General features: G+C 43.6%; 1 protein-coding gene across 1 annotated transcript in view; it reads left to right on the top strand.

Moving 5' to 3' along the window:
* Positions 1-1161: 1161 nt before the first annotated feature.
* The window catches only part of PXYLP1 (2-phosphoxylose phosphatase 1), a 58434-nt gene continuing 40515 nt past the window's right edge, over positions 1162-19080 (top strand). Inside the window, exon 1 of the mRNA XM_081954439.1 lies at positions 1162-1483. The gene's annotated coding sequence lies outside the window, so the exon portion shown is untranslated. The remainder of the gene's footprint in view (positions 1484-19080) is intronic.

Genomic DNA, 19080 nt, shown 5'->3' with positions numbered 1-19080 from the left:
CCTATGTATTGTACTATGCGATTTTGACACCTCCTCCGTGAAATGTTTTAATTGTATAATATGTGTTTTTATTTATTGTACGCCGCCCCGAGTCCCTTCGTGGAGAGGGAGCGGCTAACAAATCTAATAAATTCAAATTCAATTCATTTTGTTGTATTTAAGTAGAATTGTTGCAGAAAATGACAGGCTTAGACTTCTCAGGATACAGGAAAAGTTTATTTGGCAGCCAGGTTCAGAAAGTTAGCACGTAGCTAGCATTGCAAATTCTGAACAATCTTTATTATTGAAGCATGCATTCTTATACATTCTCAAAGACAGTGTAACACGGAAACACTTAACTCTTTTCTTATTGGTTACTTTGAGGAAAAAGCCTTATAAGGAGATGGGGGTCTTACTTCTCCTTTTGTTACAGGTATGGGCTACGTGCCATTAACAAACTTTAATTGAACCTTGTGGTTTTGGACTTTTGACATAGGGACATTTGCTGGAACATGTTGTGGTTGAAGGCTGATGACATTTCCCTGTCCCTTTAAGCAAGCATCTAACTGTTCCTTTTATGCCACGTCTCCATTATATTTTAATCCATATTTTATTCCACTTTACAATGACAATAAAGATTATACTTAAATCAAAACGAAGCTTTGATTTTGGGTTTTGCTGACTGGATATGTGTGTTTTTATAGGTAGAAATGGCTTTTATATATTATTATGTGAAAGTAAAAAGTTGAGGTTGTTGTAAGTTATTACTATTACTTTATTTTATTACACCAAAAGTAGTAAGGCAATGCTTTTCTTTTTCCTTTCCCCTTTCCTCTACACTTTTTCCTCTTCCCCTTTTCGTCCCCTATTTTCCCATTATTTTCATGTCTGTTTGCATATCGGTATTTTGTATTTTGACAATCTTAATAAAATTTGAACCGTTTAGCGCCAGGTTTTTGTCATCCAATTTTTGTCCACGTTTTCATCTTTCTTTCTCCGCCCACTTCTTCAGCGCAGGGCGGCCTGAGTCAAAGATGAAAGTACTGTATGCAAAAATATTCCATTAAAAAAAAAAACACCAGCGTCCTCAGCAATGGCGCGTCGTAAGGCAGGAACTTCAGCCTTAGCAGACAAGGCCCCGTGCGGACCAATCTCGGCGTAACACGCCTCCCCATTCGTCCGCGCGGGGAATCTCTGACAAAAGCAAGAGAAAGGGAATTGAGGGGGCATACGTCATTCTTTGCCACGGGCGTGGATGAAGCCTAGGGGGCGCTGTCGAGGACTTTGGAAAACGACCAATGGAAGGGAGGAAGAAGCGAAGCTCGCCGTGCGAGTCAACGAGGCTGGCTCAAGTTAATGCTCGCGCCGCGGCGGCGGAACAGAGAGCCGAAAACCACGATCCGGGAAGGGAGGGCGGGAACGAACAGCTGCCTGGTGGAAGCGGCGGCGCTCTGGCTGAGCGGCGCGGGATCCTAGCCTTGAGCGGGGAAGGCACCTATAAGAGGTAAGTAGGAGCCGAAGCTTAAGCGCAGAAAGCCGAGGTCCCTTCGGCTGCTTGGAATGAGAACAGCCGGTGCCCGCCATCCACTGCCTCGGCGAGACGTTTCATCGACGGCTTTTCCTATCGTCCGTCCCACCGCAGCCACGAAGCAGGACAGCTTGGCCAATTCCGTCCCAGCTGAGCGCAAAGGCAGCCACTCTGTTTGGGCTCCAGCGTGGCGGCAGTCCCGTCCTTCTTTCCCACGCCTCCGGAGGCAGCTGGTTTCTGTCCGCCGTGCCAAGCTGCGGCTACGCGTTCCCTTGCTTCCGATCGCGTTCGTTGTTTTCTGACCAAGAGCCCCTGGCGTGCCCTCTCGTGCACTATCCAAACCACCTCAGTTTCTTTTCTGCAGATCCGTCTTTCCCACCTAGCTCATCTTCATCTCTTACCCGGTTAGGATCTCCTTCCACAGGTACTACTGATTGGGTGGAGAAAACCCCCCAAGAAAAGCGCATCCTTTCGCACTTCTGATGAGACTTCGTAGACTATCGGATCGCTGCGGGTGGACTTTGCCGTTGCCTGCACTGAACACCTCTTTGTCTGCTACCCTCTGCATATCCCATATTGCCTTACCATGCTATAAAAGCCACCATGAAATATGTTAACATTTTACTACAATTGGCTCAAGAAATGTAACTTACATTCAAGTTGGGTATAGGTAACCCAATTGAATCGAAAATAATCAAATTAGTATTTAATTGATATGCCCTGCAGCTGTATCATGTCCAGGTTATTGTGCATTTTCGGATGTACAGTAGTATGTGAGATTATTTGCCGAGGGAAATTATGCAATCAGATAGGGAGCAAATATTTATTCAGAGTCCCATCAGGACTCTGCAGGAGACTTTGTCTCTTTCGGAGAAACCATTTAAGCTTTAAGGTATAGCATTGTAGTTTATATTTATGTTTTAATAAATACTTTATTATTGATAGTATCAGAAAGATTCTTGTTTTAACTGGGTTAAAACTGGGTTAAACTGGGTTACTATGAGTAACTTTCATAGCCTAGTTGTGTTTTCATGCCTCAGTTGACTCTTCTAGGTGATTGGTATTCTGAGTTCCGAAGTTTCAGAATATAATTTCTATTACCATCTATCACACATAAATTGTTTCTATATAAAATTGGTGTTTATTTAAATATATAGAGAATATATAGAAAATATGTATGTCACTCACTCTGAATGGTTCTGGGCAGCTTGTAAAGGATAGTAAAGGTATCACTCATATAAAATAAGAGATGTAAAACAAGAAAACTGAAACAGTTTGTTTGAATACTATTAATACATAACAATGTTAAAGATTATGGCAAAATTTGAGGCTTCTCCCAAACTTTTAGGTCTTTCTTAAAACTTAATAAGAAAAGGGCTTCCTTTAATTCCAGGAGCAATTTTTTTTCCATAATATATCACTGCCACAGAGAAAACTGTTTTTTAAAAATATCAAATTATGCAAAACAACCTTCATTAATACCTGAGATATAGGATTGATAGATAAAATAGAAAAAATAATGTATAGAAATGAGAACATAAATCCCCCTTCATTTTCTTATCAACAATGGATGGATGGATGGATTTGCTAGAAGCTGCTACTCCAAGATATTATAAAGCTTTTGTTATTTTGAATCATACAAAGTGACTGAGTTTAACTAAAGTCCAAAGTATAAACTTTCTAGAAGTCCATGCAGTTGGTAGCAGCTGTGTTAAGACTAGGATAAAACTAGGCTAGATAAGAATCTAAAATTAGGAAATAACATTTACTGTAAGAGTTAGGAATTAAATTATATTTTTAATCAGATCCAGACATTTAAAGGCTTTTGGCCTTGTGCATTGAAGGCACGTGTACAATATTTTGATCATGGTATTCTCTTCCTAGGCTCTTTGATTTCAAGTTTCAGCCCTCACAATTACAATACATTACCAGTGACACCTTTCATATATCTGTGGACTTGGTGCAAAAGTCCAAAAATGTTTTTGGAAGTACTTAAAAGTTGAGTGACATAGTTCAGGTTATACTGCTCTTTAGAAAAGAGACTGTATGGCTCCTGCTTTTAGCTTTGCTTCACGTTTCAAAACCTTTATTGGTCTTAGAAGAAATCAATGAACTAAGTGGATGTAATAATGAAAGTAAACAGCATTACAATTGATAAAAATTATTGTGCTGAACATATGAGTAACACTTTCTGTCGGGCAGTGCTTCTAAGAACTATTATATATATTTATGCTGAACAAGAATGATGGGAATATGGATTGGTTATTTTCTACTGCAGGGAATGGTCTAGACTCTAGACAATATCTGTTCGGATTTAACATTTGTCTTGATGATTTGGGCTCTATATAAAAGATGTTGCATGGCATAGCATTCAAAGCATTCATACAGTTTCCGTCTCAGAACAGGAACAACAGAATGTGCTGTTTTTCTTTTTTAATGAGCCCTGAAAACATTTTTAAAAATATGATATCATTGTGGTGCTGTAATTTGAAATAATTCAGATCATATTATCATCTAATTTCCTTTCTTGTTCTGCTTCATGTCTACAAATTCATGTCTACAATAGACTTGATAAATGTCTCTATTCTTAATGTCCCATTCAATAACTTTGAAAGGAGGATTAGGGTAAAAAGTGAGTAGGTTTTACTGGATAGCAAGCCAAGTCCAAATCATTATAATTAGTTTATATATACATTATAATACTTACAAAGTAGGAAAGTAGGTGGAAGCCGCAACAGGATAACATATTTCACATATTCTCTTTTTAAATAGAGAATAATGTACGGGTGTCAAACGTGATTGTGTCATGTGACATATCACAATGTTTTTTGCCTTTGCGGAGCTGGGTGTGGCCTGTGCGTGATGCATCCAGCCCGTATCCTGGACTAAAACTCTGAATTCTGTAATAAATCACATTTACCCAAGAAAATTACTTAATTGCAACTTATCAAAATACCATATTTTTCAGACTCTAAGATGCACTTCCCCAACCCAAAAGTGGGTGAAATGTCTGTGTGTCTTATAGAGTGAATATTGCAGCTGGGGAGGGAGATTGGTGCGGCGCCGATCAGCTGCTCTAGATGACAGGGATTGCCACTGCAGACGGCTATTGCTGCAGCCACCTGTTCACAGCGATCGGCGGTGAAAGGTCAGCAGAGAATGGCCTGTGACTGCAGTGAACGAGTGGTGGTGGTGAACGAATGGTTGCGAACAGGCGGTGGCAAATAGGCCGTGCTGGCGGTGGCGAACAGGCCACGGTGGCAGTGGCAAATGGGCTACCACGAATGGATGGTGGAGGCAGAGGCAGATTTTTTTTTCTTCTTTTCCTCCTCTGAAACTCATGTGCATCTTATAGTCCGGAGTGTCTTATAGTCCGAAAAATACGGTACTACTTTTATTTTTAATTCACTCTTCTTTATTCTTTATTCATAGATATCAGCATCAGTTTTATGCAATGTTTTCCATTTATATCTTTTCATGTTTCCTCATGAAGGAAAACACAGAATTTCTTCCCAATGTGTTTTGAACAGTTAATGCTAGAAGATTCTCCTGGAAGCATCCTAATGCTCTCAAGGAGATGTACAGTATGTATAATTATGTGTAGTTATTAGGCCTTTGAAGTTGTTGAGCATACTTGTGAATATATGCTTAAAATGATTTACAAAGCAGATCTTAGAAATGCATTGCAATAGCAATTTAACTGTGGTAATTCCTTTTACAAAATCTAAGCATAGTTGTTTCATTTATTTGAGATTATCATTCAGCTAATCTTAACATTTTAGTAATTCAAAATGTGTGTGCATTTGCCCTAATTTCATGTAACACTTAAATGCTACTCCTTCATTAAATCTGAATTTCTTAAATCAGCATCAAGTTATTTGACATCTTATGATGCATCTAACAAAAAAACATACAGTATCATCTAGATGTTAACTATACATCTTACACAATTCCTTTCCTTCAATCATGATAGCTGGGGCTAATAGGAAATGAATTTCAAGAAATCTTAAAGGCATTGGATAGTAAACCAAGAACCAGATTTATATTTGTATTTCTTCATTTGGCTTTCCCTTTGTAAATAAAATATTTTTTGATCTTGCTGCTTAATTAATTTCCATATTAGCCCTTATATTATAATTGTATTTATTATCTCAAGAAGGAGAATTCTATGCAGTCTTGACTGGGCTTGTGTCATGCCTAGGTCCAAAGACGACATGGTGTAATCCAAATGATTGGATTCTTTATTTGCTTAAACCTAGTGGATAGAATCTTGTCACAGTAAAGATATCACTTTCTAACCTCTTCCTGCCTCCTTAATCCAGATTGCTCAATTTCTTAATCTGGGCTTTTCTCTGGATTGTATACTGTCTGAAAAACCTTGGTGCTCTTGCCAGAGTTTCCCCTCTCCTTGTTGTACATGTTCCATCACAACATGTAAGGCAATCTGTGTTGAGGTTGGTTGTTTCTTAGATGGGAAACCACTAGGAATCCACAGGCTGAATTGGAAAGAAAATGGTAGAAAGCCATGGTAAATCTTTTCGGTATTGTTGCCAAGCAAATTATGTGGATGTGCCCATAAATTTACCAGGAATTGAGAATAACTTGAAGGAAGCTTTACTTTGAATTACTTAGTTCTTACCAGTTTCACTTGAAGAGCACAAACTGGAACCTTGATTAATACCTGATGTTTCCTAAGATTGTGTTTGTCTTGGTAGCAAGACAAAGAAAAAAGGAAGAAACATTCTATCCCAGATATATGTTTAGTGATATTAACAGCTGCAATGGTAAATTGAACATGTATTGTGCATTATTTTTTCACAGACTACTCCTTTGATGAACATTTTATTAGTATAAGGTTCCAAATCAAACATAGATTGACAAATTGTTTCATTACAATTATAATGGACATAATTCTCTTCTTATTTATAAGTTTTTGCTTGATGTCTATCAAACGTTCCATTCCTTTCCTCTTAGATTAATTTGTTTAGGCATTCTCTTTTAGTTTGGGCAGTTTTTAAGCCTTTAAGTGGGTCCGGTAATGCATATAGAACTCTTTAAATTTCTGTTGTGTGATATAAAATTATTGACATTACTATACATTGTTTTTGTTCAACAGTGATTCATAGTAGAGTATGTTAGTAACCTATTTGGAGGATTTTTTTCCCCTAGAGTTACACCTTAGAATGGCATAACTGGTTTTCTCCTTTTAATCATAAAAAGATAAAATAGTTTTTCAAAGCATGGAAAAGGAACCACCTCATTATTTTCTGTGTCTCATTTCCTGGATAATATGTTTATTATATTTTATCAAAGGAGCAGAAAAAACAAACAACATGCTCTCATTTTAATCTTATTTAAGTCCTTTTATTATTGACTTATACAAGAACAAGACCCCTTAAATTTTATACCTGTGATGTCTTCAGGATTTATGTAGATGAATTACATAAACTACATTATTTCTTCTAGGCAAAAACTGCAAATATTTTTTATTTTATTTGATGAAATGGCCGACTCCCAACTTTTCTCTGTAATCGTCCAACTTTGACCCTAATAAAGCAGCTCCCCATAGTGCAAATGAAACAATGGATCTTAATCAGTAGCTTATAAAATGAAGATGAAAGGAAATCACAGAGGAGGCTTTGGAAATGAAGATTGAAAATCTGTTTCACTAGATTTTAAAAGCAGCTTTTCAAGAGATTTATGACATGCTTGTATTTCACATGTAGGAGGAATTCAGGATTCTGAATTTCAGATGTAGAATCGTAAGATGGGAAGGCCAGCTTGAACAAGGTACTTGACTATATTGGCAGCTGACAAAAAACAGAAACACTTTAACAGAAAGATTTAAAGCTAGGCATTTAAAGAATCTGGTTACTAAATAATATTTTCAAGCTATTGCAGAATCCTTATGTTGCTTTGTCATTAAAAGAAATATGGCTACTCTTCAGCTATATTAAAACACCACACATTTTACATGTTTTCACCATAAGAAAATTTCTTCTATTTGTTGTGTATTGAAACTTTTCTCAAAATTGGAAATACAGTTTGCATTAGACTAAATTTCAAAGATCCATGAAAATTGGATTCCAAAACTGTAGAGAATGTACTATGGAAAAGTATAATATGGTCCAAAGAATGTTCTCTAGGATGCTTCATTTTTGTTATTTTAGTCCTTTGTATGATAGCTTTTGAATTTTTATCTCCAGAAAAAAAGCTTTTTGTCCTTTTGCAACTGGGTATTTTACTATTTCTATTACATAAAAAGACATAATGATAACAACCATAATAACTTATGATGATAAATAAGTACAGCTTAACGACTCTCATGAGATCTCAACAAAGAAGCAACTGTATTTTTTAAAAAAATGCAAGCACAATGAAGTGAGAGGTCTGACATATCTCACACTGAAGGATGAAAAGATCTCCACAGCTGTTCTAAACAATGGTAGAATGGGCATTATCTGGATCTCAGAGTGAACCTAATTCCAGAAGGTGGGGACTGCTACATAGAAGGTGTGTTTTGGGGGCCAGAGGGATGAGATTGAAGGTGCCTGGTGCATAACAAGGTATTTTATAAGGTTTTGAATCTACAGGAGATTTATTTCTGGGACTTTGTGACTAACAATGAGACATGCAAATACAAATAATAGTATGAGAAAGGAAAATGGAATCATGAGAAAGAAGAATACACATTAAATATATGAGTTTATCAAAACTCATATATGCTGGAAGGGCTCTGAGATATTTAAGGACATTAAGGATACAAAACAACCTATAATAGATTACAGGTAGTTTTCAATTTACAACCATTCATTTAGTCACCATTTAAAGTTATAAGGACATTGAGAAAAGTGACTTAAGAACATTTTTCACACATACGACTATTTCAGCATCCCCATAGCCATGTGATCGGTATCCCAGGGTCATGTGATCTGCAATAATCTGACAACCAAAGTCATTGGGGAAGCCAGATTCACTTAACAACCATGTTGCTAACTTAATAACTGCAGTGATTCACTTAACAGTTGTGCCCAGAAATAACTGTCTTGCTTAGCAACATAAATTTTGGGCTCAATTGTGGTCTTAAGTCAAAGACTTTCAGTACATGCAGCATACCGATACTGACATTTCAGGTGGCTCAGAACTGAAATATAGAATGCTTAGTCTGCATATGACCAGGAAGTTATAAATGTCATCATCTCTGTAGCATTTAGCCATTAAGTTGAAAAAAAGGAATGTGATTCTAGACTTAATCTTAAATGGCAATCTCACTTATCGTGTTATATGAGTATGGGAGAATTGATGGAAAATGTTCAGATTGCTACCAAAGTTATTTTATTATGAAAGTGGAAAATTGATAACAAATTTAAAAGTAATGATATTTAACTTCAAAGGAGGTACTTCTTAAAAATGTGTAACATGGTTTTCTATTTGTTTATTTTTCTTGAATCTTATGTTAGAAACATGATTTCATATAGTACAGTGATTACCTTTTTTTGAATAACCTCTACTTTCTTAGAACAAGCTTATATCTCTTTTAAAATGGAATTTATTCATCTGAGATATTATAGCTTTGGAGTATATTGTTTGATGTATTTGATTTAACTATATTTATTCCCTGAGATATGCCTTTTTTTTCTTTAATCATGTTGATGAATCATGATTAGGAACATAAATATTGTGTATGGCAATTCCCTGGTTCCACTAGGGGACGCCATACTCGGTTCTGATTGGTTATCTGCTTGACAGCCGGCATATATAAAGAGCTGTCAAGCAGGGTCACAGCTGTTGCCGTTAGCTGAGATGCACATGTAGTGAAGTGCCACGTTGGCAACCTGTTAGCAATAAACTGTTAGCATTGAGAGAACTGGCTCACCTCAGTCCTTTTCCCTCCACCGAGTTCTCCCAGCTAGAACATTGTCGACAACGATGGGATTTCGGAACTGAGGACGAGACCTAGAAGAGAGCTGGTTAAGTCACTACCACAGAGAACAGTCATTGAGATCTGATAACCCTCACTGAGGGGAAAATTAGTCACTGAGAGCTGATTGCCTTCGCAAGGGAGGCAATCGAAGAAAGGGCAAAACAACCATGAACAGAAGAAAAAAATTTTTTACCCTCATTCGTAAAAGGGTGGTTGTTTGATAGGCATGGCTTCTATGAACACGCTCGCTGAATTTAACGCTGCCTCAGAAACCTGGGACTCTTATATTGCCCGCTTTGAATGCTTTTTAAAGGCTAACGATTATACAGGTCTGTCAGAGAGTAGGAAGAGAGCATGTTTTTTAAACCTGTGTGGATGTGAGATGTTTAACATTGTGGGTACTCTAGTGGCACTGCAATCCATTCACACAATGTCATGGGAGGTATTAATGGCAAAATTAAAACATCATTATGCGCCTATGCCTTCATGTGTGGCCTGCGGTCATGCGTTCCATAGGAGGAACCAACATGAAGGGGAGTCAATTAATGACTATGTGGCAGCTTTAAGAGCGGTTGCGCTCTACTGCAATTTCCATGATATGGGTGATATCATCCTGGATCAACTTATTGCAGGCGTTAAAGACCTTCGAATTCAACACTGCCTCCTAGCCAAACATGATTTAAATTTACAGACTGCTTTAGACGAGGCCAGAGCAATTGAACTGTCTACTAAGTCTGCGAAACAGACCCAGGGAAAATCAAGCACTCAACGCGTGGGGAAGCAGATCGAGGTTCACCACGGTGATGCCAGCACTGATGACGCAGTGGATGGTGATGACGATGTCCATTGAGTTAAGACTGGTCCAGCAGGAGGTCAGCATGGTAAACACCAGTCAGGACAAGCCAAATGCCAAGGATGCTGGGGTAAGCATAGCAGAGCTGACTGCCGGTTTAAATCCGCAGTTTGCCTTAGATGCGGAAAGAGAGGGCATCTGGCTAGGGTATGCAGGGCTGCCCTGCCTGTCAATAGTTCCCCAGCTACTTCACCAGTAAGGGTCCATTCTTATGCAAACAAGCCGCCAAAATTCCAACCTCGGAGGAGAGAAATGTGTTTCTCTGTTCATGAGGAAGGTAGAGAAAAAACAATTGATCAAATTGTTCACAAAGCAAATGGAAAGCTTTTTGTCACTGGAATTAGAGGGAAGCCCGTGCCCTATGGAAGTTGATACAGGGTCAGCGGTCTCCATTGTGTCATAGAGTACATTTAAAAGGTGCCTGCCTAAATTGTCCAAGGCTCAGCTGCTACCTTGTTCATTGCGATTCAGGGATTTTCAGGGCAACCCTATTCCAGCATTGGGCAGTTACATCTGCATGGTTGCCTTTAAGCAGTTTCGAAGGAGGCTGCCATTGGTGATAGTGCAAGGCAACTGCCCCAGCTTGCTTGGACTGGAGTGGTTTGAAGCGATAAGTTTAAAAGTGATGGATTGATCACGTGGGATGCAATTCCCAACAGGAATTGTTGGCCTAGAAGTTCCCTGATGTGTTTAGTGAGGGTCTGGGAAGTACACAGGTACCCCAATATCATTCAGCCTAGACCCACTAGTCCAGCCTAGAAGGTTCAAACCTTGGATAGTTCCGTTTGCGTTAAAGCAAAAAGTGGACACGGAGTTCGACAAGCTGATAGCTCAGGGAATCCTGCAACCTATAGATCATGCCTGCTGGGAGACCCACATTGTAACGCTAATTAAAGACGGATCTGTGCCCTTGTGCGCTGATTACAAATGCACCTTAAATATAGCGTTGCAGCAAAGTGCATAACCAGTCCCAGTGGTGCAACATCTGTTGCACTTGCTGGGCCCAGGAACAATTTTTGCGAAGCTTGATTTGGCTCAGGTGTACCAGCAGTTGCCTGTTGATGAGGCAACTGCTAAAGCCCAAACCATAGTAACTCACAGGGGGGCCTTTAAATGCCACTGCCTCCAATTTGGGGTCTCCTGGGTTATTCCAAAACTTAATGGAGCGGCTTCTCCACAGTATACCAGGTGTTGTCCCTTATTTCGATGACATCCTGGTATCTGCCACCTCCCATGCCGACCTCCTCACCAGCCTCTGCACCGTGCTTCGCCGGTTCCAGAGTGTGGGGTTAAAATTGAAAGCCAATAAGTGCCAGATAGCAGTTCCCAGGGTATAAAGAGCTGTCAAGCAGGATCTCAGCTGTTGCCGTTAGCTGAGATGCACGCATAGTGAAGTACCACGTTGGCAATCTGTTAGCAATAAACTGTTAGCATTGAGAGAACTGGTTCGCCTCAGTCCTTTTCCCTCCACCCGAGTTCTCCCAGCTAGAACAATGAATTACAGAATTATATTTATAAGAATCCTCCTATGACAGTATGCAATAGAAACAACTAGAATAAAATACTTTTCTGACTACAAGTGTCTTAAAATGTATTTTAAGATGAGTAGGTAATATTGGCATAGAACCAAAATGATGACATGGAGCACAAAGTTCAGTTGCAGTAGAAAAAAGTTAAATTGTTAATGTCTAACTAGAAAAAGAATTCTTTTATTTTTTGCTTGCAAGTCACACTCCTGGCAACTACAAGGATCATGCGATTTTCCATAGTGAGGGGGAGGAGTATCCAGACCGGGTTAACCTTGTCCTCTCATTGATTGGACTGAGTCAGATAAGCTCTTTGGGAACGCCCACTGGTCACCAGGTGCTACCCAGTTATCGACTCAGTCCACTCACTGGACTGAGTCGATCTGGATCTCCAGTCCATTCTGGATCTCCAGCAAACCTCTAGAATTTAAAGGAAAAAAGACTTGGACCCACAGATTTTGCCTCCCAGCACTGCGCTTTAGCTTCCCATCTGCAAAGAAGGACTGCCACAAGTCCTCTGGGGTGGCACGCTGCTTTGGCCACTGAGTGAGACCAGAGTCACGCAGTGAGGCAAGCAAGGAAGAGGGCACAAGCCTCCTGGAGGCAAGCCCTGCCGCAGAGGTTCTTCAAGGGCAGGAGTGCTCCGCCGCTCCCGTCAGGGTTGAGCGGCGACCCGCAGCTTTCCCAAGCGCTGGGGAGCACCCGCATTACCTCCACATGGCCAGACGATCGCAGGGAATCTGAAGAAGAAATCCCTGGCCACAGCGGCGTCGGAAGGAGGCAGGAGGCAGGAATCTAGCGGCAAGGGTGTGCGGCAGCTCCGGAAAGCCCCAGCGGCTAGGTGAGCACTTTTAAAAGTCGCACCCTTTCTTTCAAGCCGCACAGCACCATTTTGAAGCCGGAAGGACCCACGTGGTCCAAGATGGCGGTGCCCAGCAGCTCCGAGGAAGAAGGAAGCCAGGTAGCTGCTAATCCGGCCAGCAACCCCACCGGAGGGGCAGAAGAGCATACAACCAGGTCAGTGACTTTCCCAGAGACTGCCCACAGGAATGGAGGAGGAAAGGCTAAATCAAAGCAGAAGCACCTCTCCCCCAGGGTAGATCCAAGGGAAAGGGGGGGCAGAAACCTCCCAAGCCTCCTTCCAAGTACGAGAGGCATCAGACCTTGTAAAGACTCTGCAAGAAGACAAGGAGGCACAAGAGCAGCCCAGGCATGGGCACAGAGGGCCAGGCTCCAGGGACTCCCTCCCCCATTGGAGCCACAGAGGAGAACCCAGCAATGCAAGCTAGGATCCCTATAGACACCTCTGGCCTTTGGGGCCCTGCTCAGGGGGGGGGGAATCCCCCTCCCTTTCTGCAGTGGGAGCAGCCCTGCCCACAAGATCTCCAGGCCTGGGCATTCCTCCGGCACAGGGAGGCATGGGACAGCCCCTTCCCATAGGGACACCCAATTTCCAGGAGATGATGATGAGGGCCTTTCAGCAATGCATGGCAGCGGCATTCCAACAGCCACAGCCACAGGGGGGCCCTTCTTCCCCTCCCAGGGCCCAGGACTACCTGGATGTCCAGGAGGAAGACCTTCCCAGTTCCTCAGCCTCATCCCAGGAGGACAGTGACCTGGAAAGTGAGGAGGGAGAGATCAGGGAGAGCAAGCTGTCTGATGATGAAGGCATGCCGCCTCCCAAGCCTACATTCACGGGGTTGTTCCAGCCTTTGCTATTCTAGTCCAAGACAGCAGCCAAGCTGGGCAACAAAGCTGCAGAGTTTCCACCTCCACGCCAGGGCTTCTCAGCGGAGAACATTTTTGATGAGCAGACCATCGAGGCGGACATGATACCTACGCCCAAGGCCTTCTTTGACCTGGTCAAATGCCAGTGGGCGTCCCCCACTGCAGGCCCTTCACCTTTATCCACGGACAGGGTCTTCTTTAACATGGACCAGGAGATGGCAAAGACGCTGGCACAACCTTCCATCGACGCTCCGGTCGTGGCTCTGCACACGACTACCACCCTGCCAGGGGAACCAGAAGATGCCCTAAAATTGGAGGACAAGAAGGCGGACCTCACCTTGCAGAGGTGTCATCAGGGGGCCCACCTGGGCGGTTAAAGCAGCCACCACAGCCTCCTTCATCAACTGATCTTCCTTGCTGTGGCTGCAGGAACTACAGCAACGCACCCCTATAACAGATGTCCGAGCCCATCAGGACATCAACAAGCTGGTGGCAGCCATCCAGTTTTCATCAGATGCCACCCTAGCTGCAGCCAGGTTTGCCTCCAGGTGATCGCTTCTTCGGTGGCTTCCCGCAGACTGCTGTGGCTACAACACTGTCAGGCAGACATCCGTCACAAGTGGCGATTGGCATCAGCTCCCTTCACAGGGACGCCCTCTTCGGACCAGCACTGGAGCCATTCCTAATCGAGAACAAGGACAAGAGGAAAGTCCTTCCCACCGCCCTGAAGAAGGGCAGCTTCACGACGGCGCTGTACCCCAGACGCTCCTACTCCCGGGGTCAAGACCCTGGCTCCTTATTTCGGGGTCAGGACTCCTTTAGGGGTTCAGAGGCGGGATACTCAGGGAACAGGCAGTACCAGGGGGATTCTCTGCCAGGCAGAGCTACCCAGACAGGCAACAGAGAGGCAGGCAGCAAAAGCGGTCCTTTCGAGGGGGCGGAGGAGATGGAGGGGGCGCTCCTTCCACAAAAACTAAGTCTAGGTCCAGCTCTCCTCCCATTGGGGGGCGCTTGGCGTACTTTGCCAACCGTTGGGACCTCTCCTCCTCCGATATGTGGGTGCAGAACACCATCAGGCAGGGCCTTTCGCTAGAGTTTCTTTCCAACCCCCCGAGTTTCTTCCTGATATGTCCGGTCTCTAACAACCCGACCCGGAGGTTGTTGATGCAGGAGGCCATCCAGCACCTGTTGAGAATTAGGGCCATTCAGCCCGTGCCTCCAGAGCAGCAGGGTCAGGGGCACTACTCCATCTTTTTTGTCATTCCCAAGGCTTCGGGGGGCTGTAGAGTGATCCTGGATCTGAAGTGCCTGAACCGCTATATTCAATATAGGAGCACACCTGGACAGGTACCGGTACACATCCAATGTTACCTAGATGACCTGTTATTACAGTCATCTTCCTTTGAGGGTGCCCTAAGGGACTTAGATATCACCATGGCAGTCCTGAGAGACCACGGGTTTTCGGTGAACATGGCCAAGAGCCACCTCCACCCCTCTACTAGCCTGATCACCTAGGAGCCCTAATAGATATCCAGGCAGGCATGGTCTATCTGTCACCAGAAAGACAGATAGTCCTCAGGCAGCTAAGTTCAAGTTTATTTGATTTATAGACCGCCCCCTCTCCCCGAAGGGACTTGCCACCTTGGTAGCCAGGGAGCGTAGGGTATCCTTAGCCATCCTTTCCAAACTGCTGGGTACCATGGTCTCAGCCATCGACATCGTCCCGTGGGCTTGCCTCCACACCAGAGTCCTCCAATGGTTCCTTTCCAGCGGAGGCGCATGAGCTGCTCTCAGTCCAAGGTACTTCTTCCAGCAGAAGTCACCCGATCCCTGTCTTTGTGGAAGTCCCCAGCAATCACAAAGGGCGAGACCTTTTGGACAACAGACCACATAACGGTAACTACGGACGCCAGCCTGAGCAGGTGGGGCGCACATCAGCAGGCTCAGATTGCGCAAGGACATTGGACTCAGGCGGAGGGGACTCACAGCATCAACTGGCTGGAGCTCAGGGCGGTCCGCCTGGCCCTCTTACATTTCCATCGCTCAGTCAGGGGCCGTCACATATTAGTCCTCACAGACAATATCACCACCAAGCCCACATAAACAGACGGGGGGACCAGATCGAGGGCTCTCATGCAGGAGGCCAGGCGTCTGGGGCTGTGGGCCGAAAGGAACCTCCAGTCTCTGAGGGCAGAGCACATAGCGGGGGTGGACAACACCAGAGCCAACTGGCTCAGCCGGGCCGAAATGGACAACACGGAGTGGAGGCTGCAGCCAGCGATCTTCAAAGAGGTGGCAGAGCGCTTCGGATGCCCGGAGGTCGAACTTTTCGCCACTCCTCTCAATGCCCAGCTCCCGAGGTTCTTCTCCAGGTATCGGACATGGGGGGCGGAAGGGGCGGATGCTGTCCGGTGCCCCTGGCCCAGAGGTCTACTGTATGCCTTCCCGCCCTTACCCATGATCCCCAGGGTCATACGGAAGATCCTGCAGGAGAGGGCGGAAGTGGTTCTGTTGGCCCCTCACTGGCCCTGCAGACTGTTGTTTGCGGATCTCCAGTCTCTGTCAGTGGAGAGGCCCTGGAGAATTCCCCAGGAGAAGATATCCCTCAGCCAGGGGTATCTGGAGCACCCAGACCCCCAATGGCTCCAGCTGATCGCCTGGCGCTTGAGCAGAGCATCCTGAGGAAAGACCTCTTCTCCCCCAGGGTGATACAAACCATCCAGGCCACCCGCAGACCCTCCACGGAGCACATCTACGGCGCCACATGGTGTGCGTTCTCCTCATGGTGTAGCTCCCGGGGGCACGATCCCATCCAGGTCACGGTGCCACAGGTCTTGGAATTTCTCCAGGCAGGTCTGGACAGGGGAATGGCTCCTAACATGATCAGGAGGCAGGTTTCAGCCATTTCATCAATTGTCCTGTGTGGCAGGAACCAGAGTTTGACTCACCATCCCATGGTCAAGCAATTCCTTAAGGGGGCTTCCAATCTCAAACCACCTACGGTACACAGGTACTCGTCCTGGGATTTACACAGGGTACTAGATGCTCTGACAGTGCTCCGTTTGAGCCTTTAAGTTCCTGACCCTTAAAGTGGCCTTCCTGGTGGCTATCACCTCCGCCAGAAGGATATCCAAACTGCAAATGCTGTCCACCAGGGAGGATCTCTGCATGTTCCACCAGGACAGAGTGGTGTTGCGGTTGGATCCGTCCTTCATCCCCAAGGTGTGCACCTGTTTCATCGAGCACAGGAACTGATCCTGCCCAACTTCTGTCCAGACCCTTCTCAGAGAAGAAGTGGCACACTCTGGACGTAAGGAGGGCTCTGTGGATCTACCTCAGGAGAACCAGGCCAAGCAGGAAATCCAAAGCCTTGTTCGTTTCCTTCCAGCCGGGGACTCTGGGAAAAAAGGTGACCTCCACAACCATAGGCAGGTGGTTCCGATCCTGCATTGCCACTGCCTATCAGTCACAGGGCCTGTCCACGCCAGGTCGCATCACTGCTCATTCCACGCGGAGCGTAGCCACTTCTACGCCCTGGGCCATGCCAGCTTCCTTGGCCGAAATCTTCAGGGCAGCCACGTGGTCTTCCCCTTCACCTTTTGTAAGGAACTATAAACTGGACTCCTTTGCTTTGGCAGAGGCCTCTTTCGGCCGCAGGGTGTTGCAAGCGGTCCATAGGGCGGGGACCACGCCTCACCGGGCATGAGTTGGAGGGGCATGTGCCTCAGGGGTCTCCCTCCCTAGGGACCTGTAGGCTTTGGTACGTACCAGTCTGGATACTCCTCCCCCTCGCTGAGGAGAAAGGGCGTTGGTACTTACCTGATACGCCTCTTCTTATAGTGGGGGAGGAGTATCCAGCCCCTCCCTGACAATGTTATGTTGATAAAGTGTTATGTTGATGGTTTATAAGATTATGTTGTTGTTTGATGCAATAAAAGATAATATATGGATTAAGAAGTCTGGAGTGAATGGTGCAACGAGTCGGATAGAGTTCTTCGCCGATAACTGGGTAGCACCTGGTGACCAGTGGGCATTCCCAAAGAGCTTATCTGACTCAGTCGAATCAATGAGAGGACAAGGTTAACCCAGTCTGGATACTCCTCCCCCATTATGAGAAGAGGCGTATCAGGTAAGTACCAACGCCCTTTTTCTACATAACATTTTCAGAAATAGTGTGCCATTGCATCTGGGCAATTGTGCCAAAATCCTGCAGTTGTCTTTCTTGGGATTAGAACAAGGACTTTTCCACTTCTAATTCAGTACCTTATTTACTGGACCAAACTGACTTTCATTTTATTTCCTTGATCTGTAGTCAATAATATTTTCTTCTGTATGAATACAGAAATTATAATGATTCTATACTTGATTTGATTCATATATCTACAGTCACCTATGTATAACAGTTATGTGTTCTGTTGGCAATTGCAAGTATGATGCCTTTAGTATATTAATTGTCGGTCTAAATGTGACCATTAAAAGAAAATAATATGGGTGGTAGTGGAATGGATATACTGTATTTCTGGAACAGTCAATGATACTCTGGGGAACAGTTACAATAAATGCATTTGAAGCAAAAGGATATCCTTTAAAAGCAATAACAATGAGTATACTGATTTGATATAGGATAAATCATTATGGCATATTAATATTTAAGAGTTAATTCTATTTATTTCATATATCCTTTTCCAGAAGCTAAACTGGGTCTAAAACCTAAGCCTGCCTCCAGCATGATGTAGTTATTGCTGCAACCACATTTGTTGATAAATAATTCCTTTAGCATTCCCCCCTAATCTTAGTTTAGGGGAAAGATAGGTATTCTACATCATATACTGCCTTTCTGGAAAATCAAGCATAAAACATGGGGAAAATAATTTCTATAATGCAGTTCCTGTTCTTATAGTGTAAATATATGTGACAGGGCATTTCAGTCCTTAACTCCACTTTGTCAATCAAAGTGGATATAAAATAAAACTTTAATAAACAAATTTGAAATGTATATGAAGCCTAATTTATAAAATATGTGCAGACCACAAGATGCTGATACTTTGTTATAATTAGCAGCTTGGGAGAAATAGAACTTTTTAAGTTATATATCAGTTCCCCAAAAAGAGAAAAGTACATCTTGAACTCACATGGAATGCCATACATGTGCAAAAAAATCGGAGTAAGAATAATGCTGCACACGGAGATTAAAAAAATTAAAATGTATGTAACATGTAGCAATAACAATAGCAATAACACTTAGACTTATATACTTCTTCATAGTGCTTTACATAACTCTCTGAGCAGTTTATAATGTCAGCGTATCTGAGGCCTTGGAAGGATGGAAGGCTAAGTCAACCTTGAGCTGAACAGGATCAAATTACTGGCTCTGGCAGAGTTAGCCTGCAATACTGTTTTCTAACCACTATGCCATCTGAATTTTAGAGGTAGCCTAAATCTCAAATTAAAGTCCTCTGCTTCTTTTCCCTGAACTCTCCTAGTTTCTTGATAGTACTCCCTTTACCAGGTCAGGTACCAGCAGGCTCTCGCACCCTTTCTC

The sequence above is a fragment of the Natrix helvetica genome, assembly GCF_964273705.1.
Source record: "Natrix helvetica genome assembly, chromosome: 5".
Lineage (NCBI taxonomy): Eukaryota > Metazoa > Chordata > Lepidosauria > Squamata > Natricidae > Natrix > Natrix helvetica.
Note: the sequence above shows the minus strand (reverse complement) of the source record. Positions and strands in the feature narration are given on the sequence as shown.